Source organism: Astatotilapia calliptera, chromosome 14 (genome assembly GCF_900246225.1).
Source record: "Astatotilapia calliptera chromosome 14, fAstCal1.2, whole genome shotgun sequence".
NCBI lineage: Eukaryota > Metazoa > Chordata > Actinopteri > Cichliformes > Cichlidae > Astatotilapia > Astatotilapia calliptera.
Genome location: NC_039315.1, coordinates 7,492,211 through 7,509,472, shown reverse-complemented (window position 1 = coordinate 7,509,472; position 17,262 = coordinate 7,492,211). Strand labels below are relative to the sequence as shown.

At 37.5% G+C, this 17,262-nt stretch overlaps 1 protein-coding gene across 1 annotated transcript in view; it reads left to right on the top strand.

Annotated features, from left to right (window-relative positions):
- The window catches only part of tenm4 (teneurin transmembrane protein 4), a 198,362-nt gene that overhangs the window by 2,876 nt on the left and 178,224 nt on the right, over positions 1–17,262 (top strand). The window contains exons 2-3 of the mRNA XM_026192532.1: positions 54–102; positions 6,841–6,932. The gene's annotated coding sequence lies outside the window, so the exon portion shown is untranslated. The remainder of the gene's footprint in view (positions 1–53; positions 103–6,840; positions 6,933–17,262) is intronic.

Here is a 17,262-nt window from a genome sequence, read left to right as displayed (position 1 = left end):
TGTGATTTCTACCTTTGTGGATGTTTTGTCTTTTGCTTGTTCTCCTATCTTAGGTACCAACGACTGCTGCTGACTCTACTCAGCAACTGGGCCAGGGATAAGGTAAGAGAGTCCCATTGTCAAAGTGCACCATATCTGTCTGGGGGAAAGCAGCTTGTCTGTCGCGTTTAGTGTCATTATTAAAACAAGAACCTATTCTTTACATCCTGTCTCCTTGTTTCCTTTTTCAACTCAGATACTTTTGTTATTTCTTCACATCCCCAGGAATTTTATGTTCCTGAGGAACATAAAACCTTGACATGAATTTTAAATCCGTTTGAAACTGAAGTTGATTTGTATCAAGTTTCACACTGATACATTTACTTCTCAACCACTTACACTCTTGCAAGTGGCCAAAAGGGGACTATCAGGGTGCAATTTAACCACACTGAAGAAATAAAAGCAGTGCAGCGCTGCATGAGGAGCTGGCTTTGAGGAGGCCGGTGGCCATATTTAAATTAGAGATGGACCGATCCGATATTACGTATCGGTATCGGTCCGATACTGACCTAAATTACTGGATCGGATATCGGAGAAAAATAAAAAATGTAATCCGATCCATTAAATATCACGAAAGCACCTCACAAAACTTGCAACACGCCGTAACTCACCTCAGAACGTTAGCAGTCGGAGCAGTATGCATCACGTGATAGAGCAGCTGTGGCATGCCGGACCTGTCGGTGGTCTGGATAGCATGCAGAGCTTCGCTAGCAACCTGGCATTTCATCTCCGACAAAGTTATCCCCGAGAGAAGTAAAGCAAGTGTGTAAGTCCATCTCTGAATGTTTGTAAAGCATTCCCACGTTAAGCTTAACAAGCGACTGCCTCTCGCTCTCCGGCTGCTACTTCAATCATGAAACTGCTTAAATGATCAGCTGATCGGCTTTTCTGTCCGTCTGTCTTGTTTGTTTTTGGCCCACTTTGCACCAGAAAGAGGAAACCAGCGGCTGAACAACAGCAGCACGTTTAAGCTTGATAAGCTGTTGTTAGAATTTATTTAATATTTCTTTCTACACCAGGCTCTTTTTTTATGTAGCTGACGCTGGTAACTGTGCAGGGGCGGATCTAGCAAAGTTTAGCCAGGGGGGCCGATAGGGCATGAACAGGGAAAAGGGGGCACAAAGACATACTTTTCTTTCTTATTCTCATTTAAAATGTCGAGCTTTTAATAAATAATTATCTGACACCCAAAGTTTTAATTTGATGTAAAATGAATAGAAGTCAATTACTGTATATAGTGACTATTAAGTCTAATATATACCCTAGTAAGCTATAGTACTTTTTACTTTGGGAAGGTACCATCTGTGCAGTCTGCAATTTTGTTGAAGAAAGATGTTGAATCTATTTAATATTTCTTGAAAAATAATTGATTTCTGTGCATTTTTTTTCACACTGCATCAAATTAAGGTTGATTACGTCGATTAAGCATCATGAGGTGGAGCGTGAGGGGTGGTTCCTTATTTTTTATTTATTTCTTTTTGTTGTTGCTGGGAGTTGGAACCCTATTAGTTAGGTTGCTTAATATTTACGCTAAGTACTCTTTAAAATACCAGAATAGGGAGGATGGTGTAGGTCTAAGTTTATTAGATTGATCAGTATTGCTGAACTATGAAATATTTTTTTTGTATACAGGTATAACAGAATAGCTTTAGTGTAGTTGTTGTTTTAAACTTGAGTATGAACTTGCAGACTTGCAAAATGCAGCAAGATATTTTAAAAAACAGTTTTGTTGATTAAAAAACACTATATCGGATTCATATCGGTATCGGCAGATATCCAAATTTATGATATCGGTATCGGACATAAAAAAGTGGTATCGTGCCATCTCTAATTTAAATTAGCTATTTGTTTTGTCTTTGTGGGCTGGGGTTTCAGGATTTGTAATCAGCGCTCATGTTGTTAGCTGTTTTGTGCTGGACAGGTTTTTGGAGTTAATTTGCTGTTGCAACATAAAAAATACTTTATTAGTGATTAGACAGAATGAACACTGTAATTCTGCAGAGTAGAATGCTTAATACACTGAAAGAAGAACTTTGTCTGATTTTATTGGAAGCTGGTAGGAGTTACCAAGTTGTCATGAAGCTTGATAGGAGGAAACGGGGAAAGACCAATTTCAAGTCTAATAAAAGAGCAACGTTTTTCCTTGAGTTTCACTACTGTGCTGTTCAGTTATCATGCAGAAAGGAGTTTTTGTGGCAGAAGAAGAAGAGATATCAATCTCTCTGCTGACAGTAGCTTTAGTAGATCAATACAGACACACAACTTAATACAGTTTGAGAAAGGGACATGACTCTTACCTTTTTTTTCTCCTAGAAAATTTGATCTCTTGCTCTCATATCCTTATCGCTATCACTTTTACTATTACTCTCCAACTTACACATAACACTCAAAGCTAAAAAAAAAAAAGTTCACAGGTGTGGGAAATGTGTAAAATCACTACCACTATGAAGCACAGGCTTAGGAACACTGAGTAAAAGAAAAAAACTGCATAGCCAAAACAAATGACAAAATAACTCCTGAAATTCACTGAATAACACAGAATAGTGATAAATAACCACACCACTGTTTTTGAACGAAAACTTATTTTTATACAAGGATGGCGAGAAAGCGGGTCAACGAGACATGGATGTCTGTTTGATAAATCAGTTGCCATGGAGTCTATTAATTCAGTATCTTGCTGAGTCTGACTTATATCAGGTGATTTATTTTGTTCTATTTTATAAAATAGATGTAATGCATTTCTGCTAATACATGTGTACGGCAGATATGGTTGTGAAACTTAAAAACAAACCATCCCAGTAGAAGGCTTATGTCAATGGCCAAGTTACAGTCTGCATGGCCTCGGTGAATGTTGAAAGTGGTTGCAACTCCCGCAGGCCCTTTTTTATCACTGTCGGTGTATTTAAAATGGGCCCTGCAGTAAAGGAAAAAGATGACTTCACAGCTGCGTAACAGTGTGTACAATCAGTGTAAGAAGTAAGGATCTCTGGTTACCATTTCATTTTCACAGGACATAAACTGATAACAACAGCTGAGACTGACAGCGGGATTTATATCCAGACACCGATATATACATCATTCTGTATCAGCTTTCCTTAAAACGGAGCAGACAGATATGTGTCTGCAGCTGTGTAAAATCCACAAGAGGTGCACTCGTATTCTTGAGGAGAGGACAGTACTATAAAAGGCATTATAGTTCACATCTCTATGACACATGAGATGAAGCAAAATCAGAGCCATCCTGAGACAGGTGTAACATATATTTAGTCAGTTAGCACCAGCTCTCGTCTCTGTTTCAGTATTAATACAATGTTAATGGTGACATTAAGGTAGTGTCAGGAAATATTTACTCTTGTCTTACATTGATACTGTGATTGTGTTGATGAGACTGAACTGTTACTCCATTTCTTCATATAGCCTAATTAGTTACTGTCGTCAAACTCAGTAAGGAAAAAAGTGCCTTGAAAACAGCTGAGTGTATCCCTGTATTTATCCAAATTGTATTTAGCCAATATAGTAATTGTTTCATGCCATTTAGCGTGAATAAGGATTGCAATAATCATTTTGAGTAATCCATGTACAGCAAATGCAAGGACCAAAACAGTGAGAATCACCTTCTTTTCCTTGTGATTTCACTCTGCGAGCCAACAGATCCAATTTCACCGAGAATCTGTTGGATTGATTTAATAGTTAGTGAGTGAGCAAACTCAGCAAGGAGGCACGATAAATCATTTTTATATGTAAAAATTGATAGGGGGGCTCAGTTCCCCAGGTTATGAGTTAAAACTCTCTGGTTGGCCGGTGCTTTTCTGTGTGGAGATTGCTGCTGCATGGATTTTCTTTCTCTCTTATGCTCCTCCTACAGCCAAATGATAGGAGATCATAAATTGTCCAAGTGTGGATGTGAGTGTAAATAGGTGTCTGTCTTTGCATGTTAGCCCTGTGATAGACTAGAAATCCGTCCAGGGTGTACCATGACTCTCACCCGATGTCTGCTGGGATAGGATACCTCCCCTCTGTGACCCTATGGAAAGCGATGAAGAGAATGGATATATGTAGCAATGGATCCTGAAATGAGAGGATTTACACCTTTAAAGTTGTGCTTTTACTATTTTCCCTCTCAGCATCTGTGAGCAATGATTTAATTCTTAATTAATACACAGAATTTGCTTTTACTTTTGCATTTAATTCATACATTCTATATTGTAAAAGGTTGCTCTTGTTGAACAAAAGATCAAGGTAATAAATTTGAATAAATTTGAATTTACATTTGAAAGCCTGGTTTAAAAACTAAAGATGCAGGGAAAATAACCAATGGGATTTATGTGAAAAATAATGTCATTAGCTCCAAGAAACCGACCCCAGGCTAAGATAAGTGTACATGTAGTTAGTTAGCAGTATTTTAGAGGAGCTGTGAAGGAGCAGAAGTGCACATCATGGAATCATATCACTTCATTTGTATGAACATTTACAGAGCCACGATCTGTAGCCAGTGTCACTTGATCACTTCCTGCACTTGGCTAATGCAAATGTAAAAGGGTTTTTTTTTTTTGCAGCTCTGCGTGATGACTGTGAAACATTATTCTGTATTAAATCCTTTTAAGTGCACAAAGAATTAAGAAGGGGAAATGCAGAATTTTGAGTTGGATGAATTTAGGCAGCAAAATTTTTCATTCTTTTTTTTCCTCTGTGCTTTTACGAAGAACACTAAAGCTACTCACCATGATTAATATTAACTACAGAGGGGGAGAAACTGCACATTCAAGTAGTCATCTGCATTTGCTAAAAGTGCTGCACTGCATTAAGTAGCGTCTCCTGCTTTTAAAGCAAGTTGTGCAAGAGCACTTCTCTCCTCTGGCTGTATTAAACGAACAGACTTTTGGTTGTTGTGGAAAATAATGAGTGCTTTGAGGCAGACGTGTTTTATCATGCAGTAGGAGACCTGTAGATGTTAAAGAAACTATCTCTCTATCAGTCTTGGTCATTGTCCTGTCAGAGTACATTTTTGAGTTTACCAAACTGTCTGCTGGGGGTTTGTCTGGCAGTGCTGACATGGCCTTTGTTCTGTGGACCGCTATATCAAAACGAGCAGGGGGTAGAGTAATGCAGCTCCCTGAGAGGTAAGCCTTTTAACCTCGGCACAATAAAGTGAGGCATCACAATTCAAAGGGCCGCTCTACAGTCTGTACACAGTAATCTGTTCAGTCATGCGTCACTGTCACCCACATTCTCTATGCCATCACATTTCTGTCTTGTCGTAAATACTTCAATCACAGCATGTCTCCCCTTGAGGAATAGCACTTTCTTGAACCAAAACGGAGGCCAAGGCAGTTTCACATTCCAGCCAACACCTCATCCATCAGATTGAGCAATAATGGCACCTTCTGTGTCCTTATTAAGAACAGTTTTCATAAGACACAGGGGACACGACTTTGTGAACAACAACAGTGTATCAATCAATACACATCAGCGCATCTTTAAAATCTTCATGTGGAAGCAGGGCCAAGCTGGAAATACTTTCATGTGTGCTGCGTATGTTCTGGCATCTTCTTTATTTGTGAAAAATGGAAACATAGTAAAAAGCAGTATCACGGTTGGATACAAATGTATCTAATGTAAAATAACTGGAACCCTTAGATTCTTCCTGTATTGTGGTTCAGTTTTATTATATAAGGTTCTGCCTGGCAGGTTAAATACATTATCATTCGACTCTTGTGTCGGACACAGAGCTACAGATGAATGGCTTTACATATACTGAAAGGTCACACGCTGTGAGAAAGCTACACTTTTAAAGGACAAATACAATTATTTGCATAGTTGCACTTAACAAGTATAGGAAAGAGACTTTATCAGTCCTAAGTTGGCAGTACGAGAAATGCATACAGAGGGTTTTTATAATATCAACACAATCAGATGTTCAGTCTCATTATTTAGAGCGCAAAACAAAGACATTCCTCCCACTTCACTGCTCAGTACCGAAAACATAAAACTGAAATATCGTCCTCAGAGAAGAATGGAAGGGACCATATACAATGAGCAGTGTTAAAAGAGAGACAGACGAGTATTTCCTTTTTGTTTGCAGCAATACACGTGTGAGAAAATCAGGATATTGTGTTTTGCAATAATGGAGACACTTGAGTTTTTGATTTTTATTGCTGTGGCTGATGTTGCATTGATTATGATCTTGGATATTAGAAGATCTGTGATAAATGTGCACAAAGAGCCTTATTTTGTTTTAAAGTAAAGCTGATATGGCTTTATTCCAACAAAACATATAATCTCCAAGATTATAAAACAGTTCATTTTGACTCCAGATTTCACACCTTATATGATGCCGTTGAGAATATAGTTGCATACAAATGTCTGAGAGGACAAAAAAAAAGTTGTAGCAATTTTATATGCAAAGGTTCAAAGGTCAACTTCATGGCAACATCTTTATGTTCTGCCAAAGTCCTTTTTTGGCCATTACTCAAAGCCATAACTAAAGAGCAGAAGGGGAGATTGTGACCATATTTCATTTTGCGTCTCATAGTGAATTGGGACACTAATAAAATCTGCCACTAAATCTGTCTGTCATCTGGACAGACATGAATATAAACTGCAACTTAAATGCTTGGCAGAGTTATACAACCACAAAGTAATAACTCATGGTTTTACTCATAATTCTTACAAATAGGGGTGTGTTTTTTATATTGTCACTGTTTTCCTAAAGTTTTTTAATATAAAGTGCAGCATTCGCTTAGAGATTTGCAGTATATACCAGCATGATGAATCTTAACCTGTTATGTATCATACTACTAGATACTTCATTCAAGCAGAGGTCTTTACAGATCAAGAGTGGGCGTTCCAGACTCAAGTGGCTGCTTCTTCACTGCTGCACACGGTTGGTTAAGGTAAGCGTTGGGGGGCAAGGTAAGTGTTCTTCAGATACTGCTTATCATCTTCAGAGGGGTAAGCTGCAAACAAAGAAGCAGTGATAAATCTCAGGTTGAACATGTTACTCACTGGCATAGCAGCTTCACCATTCGCCAGATATGTCTGGTCACACAGTTGTTAGAAGTGATTTTACCCATGGGTGTTGCTGCCTTGCATTATGCTAAATAGTTAATCCAGTCACTGCACCGCATGTGTCGTAAGGCCTGCTCTTGTTGTGGAAATCATTTCAGAGTCAGTGGTACGAAACAACAGAAATATTCTCATATAAATGTAATTTACCTGCTGAACTTGTAAGAGATTAGAGAATGGTTAGTGTAGCTTGAAATAAGTCGTAGATGTTCCTTCGCAATATGAGAATGTGTTATGACTTGATGCAGTTACGGTTCCAGTTTGCTGTTTGAGCCTGTGGTTGTTAGCCATCATATGCTTTCACTTTTTCATTTGCAAGAGTGGTCAGATTAAAGCGTACAGGTCACCTTGAGTAACAGAACAAGCAGCAAATACAAACAATGCCTTACCTCAGATGCCATTTTAATAAGATTTTAAACTATAAAAAGCTTCTTTCGCTTGTCGCTTTAACCTTATGCAAAGTTTATTCAGTTCTCAGCAGCTCTGTAATCATAGGCATTGGTAAAACTGTATACAGACCTATGCTTTAATACCCAGTGATGCTTATCTTCATGCACTAATGAGTTAATATTTACACAAAACAAATCTCTAAGCTCAGGGTTTAAATAAGTGTTTTTTTCCTGTTTATCACAATAACATGAAGTGATGGTTTCCATTAAAAACCTGATAATTAATCCACATAAATAATACAGGCGGTTTCAGGTCAATAATGCATTACCTCAATCACACTTGATAATCATGCATAGTCACAACTTGAGGGCCCATTTCTCTCCCCCGCAGCAGTTAAGTCACTTTTCATTTTCCCCTGGGATTAAGCGGTTGGCAGCTTTATTTACATTAAATATTCTGGACCAGTGCACCACAGACTTTATAACACACATTTTCCTTCTTTACATGCTTTTGGTCCTTAGTGGGTAAATAAGAAAGACTTTGCTCCTAAGGCCACCAGGGAAGTCAGACAAAAAAATTGAGCTAATTAAAATAGGTAATCAGCACTTTCTGTTTGGAAAATGAATTATTGTTTGTTTGTTTACACTTCAGGGAACTCTTTCTACAAAAAGATAAAGTTCTTTATCCATAGCAAAATCTGAGCTTAAATACAATTAGGAGGGAAAGCTCACTTGTGCCTGTTAAGTCAGTTTTGTTTTTGTTTGTCTTTTTTTTAATGTTGCAGCTGAGACAAAATATTTACCTGCCTCCAAAAAGTTAGGATCCTGTGATTTGTGCGCCATTTAAAAATGACATATAATCAATAACATCTAAGTTGTTTACTTTTTATATCATAAAACTGATGCTAGCGACATATTCAAAAAAAAAAAGGAGCAGGGACATGTTCACAGCTGTGTTGTATCGCCTCTTATTTAAATGTTTCATCGACTTATATTAAGAGATATCAGTTTTGTGATGAAGGTAAAACATTAATTGTTTTATATGTGCACAAACTCATTAACTGTTTCAAGGCTGGTATGAAAGAGAGACAGCAGATGATCTTAGTTGTGCTTCCTTGGACAAAATTTGATTAAAGAGGGTCCCCGTACTCTGTTAATATCCTCTTTGACTGATAGCTTGTGCAGCAGACAGCAGCTTAGTAAGCCAAAGCCTCTTATTTTCCTGTGAATTCCTCGCTCTAGAATTGATAACCTGCATTAAAATTCGTTAGACTGCTAACAATGTGAAAATTTGCATAAATTAGTTGATTTCTTTTCATTTATGTTTGACCAGCAATGCCTGTTGGAATGCTCAGGCATAGCTGAAAACATTTGCATTTGCATTCTGGGATTCATTGCACAAAATATGTGCCGTAGGCTAACTGCTCGGTATAAATATTGAACAGCTGTAGATAAGGACCATAATGCAAGCCATATTTTATAAATACATGAAGGGTATATGTGTACATTTTATTTTGTATATTTGTTCAAGTGTGGGTTGACACCAGTGTTTAAAGATGACAAATTACTTTTCACAGTCTTTTGCAAGAATGCTAACTGTGTTGTATGTTTAATAATAAAGCAGACAAGCAGGTCAAAGAAAATGACAGCAGGAATGTCTTAATTCCAGTGAATCAGCTTTAAAATAAAGCTCTGCACTTGCATACATTGTGAGTTTGGGTGGTGTATTGATTGACACTGTTACTCCACGCTTGGATGCCCATTGGCATCTGAGAGAAGTGGCAGAGCTGTGGACGATGAGTTGTGGAACAGTTCAAAAAAACAAAACCTAAAAGCAGCTTTGTTTTTAAAATAAAATAATGGAACATAACTTGTATCATTTCCTGTTGGTATGATCAGGGGAGCTTGACCCTTCACTGAGCTATTTAAAATTTCACAAGCAATTCAGCTGAAAGGGTTGCTGTGACCTTGCTGCAACCATTGAGGTTCATTTTGTTATACTGATGTTATCGGCCTTGTGCTAATATTTATATAAGATGAGATATGAATCCTATTGTGGATCTAACAGTTACAGATCTATTTAAAAGCCTGATTCTAATCTATAAGCCTCAGAGAGTTAAAAGGAGGTCTTCTTTTTAGACAACTGTTTTGAGGCTATCAGTGTAAATTCATCTTAAAGTTTGTTTATTTTTATCCGGCGTAAGTGTTAGGGAACGTGAGCCAGGCAGAGATGTCACACTGCTTTTATTGAATGACTAAACACTAAAGTCAAATCACCATACGCAGGAAAATGCCATTGTATACTTAATGCTCAGTTCTCCTCACCGCAGATGCCAATAAGCATTCTTCCATTTCAGTCCTCGATTGATCTTCCATTTTTCATTATTGCAGTGAGAAAAAAATTCCCTCTGACAAATCGATTTCAAGATATTTAGTGTTCAAGTTTCTCTTGTAGGTGGTCTTGTTTAAGTGGTTACATGAAAATGGGCAAAACAAAGCAAAAAAACAGGAGATATTTTCAGAGAAAGGACAGCCCAGTATGCAATAGAAGTTCACTTGTATGACATGGCAGTTGCATGACATGTACCCAAGACAACCAGTCCTCCAGGATGTCACAGAGACACATGATATTATGTGACAGGACTTAATGATATATTAAGAACCAGTGAAATGATGTCTTCTAGCTCACACCACTGACATATTACTGACACATGCAGCAGTCCAGTGGAGATACTCCAAGATACTGATGATACTCCAAGTTTTGTAATGCTGGATTTCTGATCTGATCCCTCTCTTAATCGTGTATATTTTTATAAAACACGTGCTACTTTAGAGACCTTATTTTACGATGCCTTATATAAAATTAGCTGCAGCACAAAGATAGCTTTGAGTTTGTGCAATGAATAAATGTCCATATCAAACACATGTCTACGCATAACATTCACCCTAGTATTTTTAGACGTTACGTTTAATAATTCTGTAATTTTGTACATCACACATCGTAATTTCTGTTTGCAGTAAGCATGCAAATCTGGTTTGCCTCTGTGTTTGTTTATGTATCAATTCCCGTAAAGATAACCTGGTAAATTTATTCAGTTTTATTTTAAAAATTTTCTTTCTTACCCTATAGTGTATATTGGCCACACTTGAAGAGTGTTTCTCATTACTTCTACTGCAGCAGTAATTGAAGCAAGTAGCGCTGCTGTTCACTTTGGGTGGTGCTGTTATTTATTTATGTTATTTAAGGGAAGCAGGCTGAAGGACACATAACATCCTTTGAGATTAGCTTTTGTTGTTGTACAAGTAGAACTAGCTAGACTCTTGCAGCACAGAGAGATGCTGAACTACTCAGTCATCATTTGGCATTTTAAGGTTCTGTAATGCTGCATTAAGTTAATTTTTATTTTTTATTTATGAATCACTCTGGCTCTTTCAAATATTTACTTGTATGAACCTTTGAAGTGTTCATTACAGTGGCAGCAGAATGTTGATATTGATTTTACTGACTGCTATTCCTTACATGGCTATATATTTTAAAAGCAAACAAGATTCCGAATGCAATATAAAACCATAATTCTGCACCGTACTTGTATGATGTTTCTACATTCAGACAGTATCTGCATTTATTGTACTGTAAATATTTCAGTATTCCTGAAAGTAGAGACACTCTTAGCCACTTCTCGCTGCATTTCGCACATTCAAGATTTCCTCTTAGCTTTTTTATTGGCTACCATTAGATCAAGTTGCAATGTAAATTCATTGCAGCAACATCTTGAGGTCATTTGAGCAGCTGCTTATGTAAAGTGAAAAGGGACCCTGCTGATGCAATAAGTATTTACTGAAGCACAGAAGCACTAACTAAATTTCCTCTCTGCTGGAGATGCAATATGTAACAGTTGTCATTTCCAATTACTCAGACTGAGTAGGTGGCAGGTGATTGACCCTGTAAACATATTTTGTGCCTGAAGACGTGTGAAACCAGCCAAAAACAACGATAATGGACAGCCTGTAGAGGTCTGCCTTTGTCTCCGATGCTTCTGCTGCATTGTGCATCTGTGTTTGTGCAGTGCATAGTTGTTACTTGTACTCAAATGATCTCGCTGGAAATGGAGAGATATTTCTTAGTTAGATGTTGTTATTTTTTTTTTCTAAAAAAGATATCAATCCTAGCCAATCATATATTTGAGATGCTTGAGGTCCCTTGGGAACCCACAGTAATCTGAGCGCTAAGAGTAATAATATTAGTAAGTGTGAAAATGTTTGTGCATGCAGTCCTGATTAACATATGGCGGAGATGAATCATGGAACCAAAAACAGTTTATTTTTTTGGCAATGATAAACAGAGTATGCCTTTTCTGGCAGTGAACCACTAGGTTTTGTTTTGTGCTTTTAGAAACTAGAAACTGCAGTTTGTTTTTATAATGTCATAGATTTCAGGGTGTATTTCTGCAGACTAAACCAGAGAATTTAGGAAATTAATTTCTAATAAAAAAACGAAAGATTTGTTTTCAAATAATGGCCTCATCGGATCATGAGAAATTTCACTGCTACTGTGTGTGAAGCAGTCTGTAACCATTAAAAAATAAACTGTATTTGTAAAGGAGGGATACAAGGAGGTCACGACGTAGTAAAAGCACATAATTTATTAATATCATTTATTGTTTCATGTGAGACGCTTGTCAGAGTTACAGGTGTCAGATCGTTTGTCATTTAGTTATACAACTGCTCCTATTTTGCACAGTGTTTAGTGCACTATATATTTATGAAGGTGACCTTTACTGAAGAAAATGTCTAATTGTGTTTTTCTCATCCACTCTTATAGTCTCTGACAGGTCGGTCAAGGCACATACTATGTGTAGATGTGAGCGTATATATCAGACATGCTCTTTTTCTGTCCATCTCTAAAAAAAACCCAAAACAAATAAAAAAATATTAATCTTATTTTTCAAAATTAAATATTATAGGATCCTCATTAGGAGGGCGAAATGCATTTGTAGGTGCTGCGCTAATCTCTAATTTCCTGGATCGGATTTGGTGAGTCAAAAAAAAAAAATCAACAAAAAAGCTACAGTTATTTATTCCTTTGTGCTCAGACCGGAGCTCTCCTCATAGATAATTTATCAATGCTAGTGCTTTGGCATCAGCTAAGAGTTGTGTATGTGTGCAGAGCAGTAAACGAGTGCATTCTCAGATACTATTGGCTTTCACACCGTGAAGTTTCCTGATGGCTATCAGGAAACTTTGCGCTTTAATTGATTTGGATCAATTACAGCTGACTCCTGGTTGTCATCAAGAAGAAAAGATCAATATTCTAGCTCAAGCCAAGAGAGGTCAAAAGCATTGTGCATGTAAACTGTCCTGCATATGTGAAGTATGGCCTTGTAGATGTTAGTTATTTTCTTGTCAAGCCAAAACTTAACAAGCTGTAACTTCTTTTACACACTTTTGGCAGCATTCTTCAGAGATAGAGCAGCTATATCCTTAATACAGGAACAAATCTCTAGTGTTTTCAATCAGTTTGCAATGTTTTTGTTTTTTTTGTTTTTTTTTAAAAAGCACGTCATTGAAACTGATTACATAAAAGAACCTTTTCATTTTTGTGGTTTTCTAAACATATGCTTTGTTTTACTTGTTACATCCTTATTTCAAGTTTAATAGCAGACTGTACAGAAATAGGTGCTGGCAGATATTCCTTAATTACCTTAATTAACAACACTCATTAGAGTGATGACTTAAGATGTCAAACATCTACCAACATTGATTGAGCTCTAGCAACTAACAGAAAATTAACAGTTGTAAAAATAGAATCTTGGAAGCTTTAGCCTACGGTTTAAGATGAAGGATTATGCAAAATTATTTCTTTAGTTAGGGTCACATAGAGTCAGCACTATTCAAAGGATCAAATCCATTCACTATAGGCCATTCTGATGGAAAACGAGTGTGCTAAATATGACCTTGAATTGAGTTCCATGCTTTGTAAAGGCAGTGTTTGTGCTCAGTATAAACATCTTAAAGTTTAAAACCCATGAAACAGTGTCTCGAGTTCAATGGGATTAACATATTACTGATCCTCACTGCTGGGATTCTTGTAGGGGGGGTTATATTGTTGCCATTTTATATTTTGCAACATGAATGCATTTAGACAGGAACAACACAATATATTCATTCACCATTTTATATATCATCTATTAAAAACAGAGTAAAAAACAAATGGCAGAGCACGAATTGAGATATTGCAAATAACAATGACTATTGTTTTTTTTGTAGCACTTGGATGTATTTTTACAAACAGTTGGGCCGTCGCAGTTCTGCTATCTCAACATTGTAGGACCCTGAAGTTGATTACAGTACAGCCAATGTGACAATTGTGTTGCTTTTAATTGCTAATTCTTTAAAGTCTAAACTATGGATTTTAGTTGTGGTGCACAAAACTTGTATAGTGATGACAGTAATATTAGCTTTTAGTGTTTATTTTACTGACCCACAGTTGATGCAGGTGTGGTTTGGTTTCTTTTGGGTGGTCTCCAGATGCAAAATCTTGACAATAAAGGTACATAGTGTTTGTGATCTAAAATTGATAAGCAAGCAAGCAGAAAATGGGCAACAATAAAAAGAATTTGAAATTTGCTGGCGTCCATGCTTTTCATTTGACACTGTGCACCATGTCCTCAGCAGGGACTTTGGAGTTACCAGAAAAAAATTCCTGAAAATATTCATTGCTGTTATGAGTTTGAAAAGTGTTTCTGCTCAAGTTATTTTTCGTGCCCTTAGCCAGATGTGTGAATTCTGAAGTGGTACAAGAGTCGAATTATTCTGTTTTGCTTCTTTTTCCAGTGCATATTTCAGTGTAATGGTGTAAGTTTGCTACAGTCAGTGCAGTACTTTATCATAACCAATGTGCAAATCGTTGCAGTGTTGGTGTATTTTTCTTTTTTTTTAAGGAAAGAAACAAGCTAAGAACAGGCAATGAAAATCAACCTACTCGCTGCCTTAGTTAGAAAAATAGGTACTCCAGTGGGTGCTGGAGAGACTGTGGGACTGAAAGAGCAAATCATTACTGTGTATTTTGGGAATGTCATTGGAAGGGTTAGCTGCTGGAGGACAATCACAGTCAGCATGGAAGAAGTTTTCAAAATGAGTTTTCTAATCAGATATTTTTTGGACTATAGGACACAGCCTATAGGCTTTTCCAAATAACAACAATTCTGGTTTCTGTTAAAAATCAAACATAAAAAGATTGTCAAGGACCACTTGCATATTTAGACTGGTTTATTGTGATGCTTGGTATTTTGTTATAATTGGGAAAAAATTGATTTGTGATTTTCCCACTTAAGGAACACATTGACAAACGCTGCACCAGAGTAACTGAGTAATTTAAGCGGTGTAGACTGGATTTCAGATAAAAGAGTATGTGTTGAAGTATAGTTACTTTGTACCAGGTAAAGTACCACGTATCTGCTATACAGTATTCTGCATTATGTAAGTGTTCTGCTTTTCTTTCTTTTGTCAGCTCTCTTTTTCTGTTTTTTAAGCTCTAAACGTCTGCAATGCTATGTCCTAGAAAAGTTGGACTTTTCTATAATAAGAAAGAAAACATCTTTTAAATGGTCCTTTTAGGTGCTGCTAGAGTGCATCAGATCATCAGTCCTCTTCAGTCACATCAACCTCTGTCGTCTTTCACTCAATCCGTGAATCTTCTCTGTGGTCTTCTTCTTTTCCTCATGGCTGGCAGCTCCATCTTCAGCATCCTTTGTCCAATATACCCACTATGCCTCCTCTGCACATGTCCAGACCATCTCATACTTGCCTCTCTAACTTTGTCTGCTCCTCTGATATTCTTATTTCTGATCTTGTCTAACTCCCACTAAAAATCAACATCTTCAACTCTGCTTGACAGCTTGGCCTGCTTTATTTTTTGTCAATGCTACCATTTTCAATCAAATACATAACAGGCTTTACTACTATGTTGTAAATCTTCCCTTTGTCTCTTGCTGCCATCCTTTTGTCACAAATTATGCCGACACCTGTCTCCACTCAATCATGCTTTGACTCTCTTCCTTACTTCTGTCTGTGGTGCATATACATGCACCACAGACACACATATGTCTGTCTTGCTTATACTACTTTCATTCCTCTTCTCTCCATAGCATTACTCCACCTTTCCAGGCTCTCTTCCACCTGCTCCCTACTCTTACTCTCTCACTGCAGATCACAGCGTTATCTCTGAACATGAATGTCAACCCATTCATCATCATCCTCTTCCTTTGAATACTTTCCATCCCTCCTTATTCCATCACCAAGTGTTCTTGCCTTCTTTCCTTTTTTCTTACAGTACATCAAATGGCTTCCTGGGAGATTCCCTCAGCACTACATTTGTACTTTTCCAGTCATCCAGTCACTCTTCTCTGCCACTCAGAACCTGTTTCAACCTAAACTGTATGCAACAGTCTTCCTTCTTTAATTTCCACCACTTAATCTTTATCTGTGCCTTCATTATTTCCTCTCCACGATGTCATCCTACAGACTACCATGCAGTGCTTCCTCACTACATTCTCCCTGACACCACCTTGCAAACTCTTATCTTATTTAGATTGCAACTTCTGCATAAGAAATAGTCCACCCGTGTGTTGACTCATGCATCAACCCATGTTCCTCCCTCTTTTTGAAGTATGTGTTCAACACAGCCTTTTCCAACCTTTTTGCAAAATCCACTTTGATCTGCCCTTCCAATTTCTCTCCCTAACACTATACCTACCGAACACCTCCTCATCACCTCTGTTCCCTTCACCCAGATGTCCACTGAAGTCTGCTCCAATCACCACCTTCTCCCCCTGAGAACACTCTCGATCACTTTATCCAACAGAGTTTCTCTGTCTTTTCCAACTGACTTCTGGCTTGTGGTGCATATATGCTGACAACATTCAATATCACATCTTTGATTTCCTGTTTCAAACTCATTATCTTGCCTGACACTCTCTCTTCAGCTCCACAACACTGTTCGCATACAGTTTGAATCCATCTCCAGTGCTCCTGGCTTTGCTTCCCTTCCACCTGGTCTCTTGCACACACTTTTCTTCTCTCTTCCATATCAGCTTTCTCTCTTTGCCAGTCATTGCCCCTATATAATAAGTCCCTACACTTACCTCCACATTCCTGCCTTTGTTTCGCTCTTGCAGCCTTGTAAGACACCTTCCCCCTTTCTTCTTCCTTTGTCTTTGGCCAATAGTAGCACAGTTTCCACTGGCACAGTTTTGACCAACAGAGGTAGTTGTTAACCTGAGCCTAAACCAATCCAGTATGGAAATTTCCCTCCTTGGTAGAAGTACAACAAGTATACTGCCTGTTACCCTTCCTCACTCTGGCTGGAATTACAATGCAATCCAAATATCTTCAAGTAAGAATAGTAATAGAAAAAACTTTAAGTGGTCTCCATTTTGTACTTGCCCGTGAAAACAATTCCTCTTGGGAAAAAAGTAACTTGATATTGAAATGTGAGGTCATACTGCAAGGTCAGTCATTATTTTTTTGCCTCTACTGCTTCACTAAAAGTATATATATTCTACTTAATAAATTAAAAGTTCAAATGAGTCAAGCTGAAGACTGCACAGGCATTATTACAAATCTGAGTGCAGAAATGTTAGTCAGCGCTGTTGTGCTACTGATAGAAATGCATAACAATGCAACATTGCAATTGTTTAAAAGGTCAGACCATTGAACCACCAGATGAAAAATATCTACTATCTCGCTAAGATACTGTTAACCAGAATTC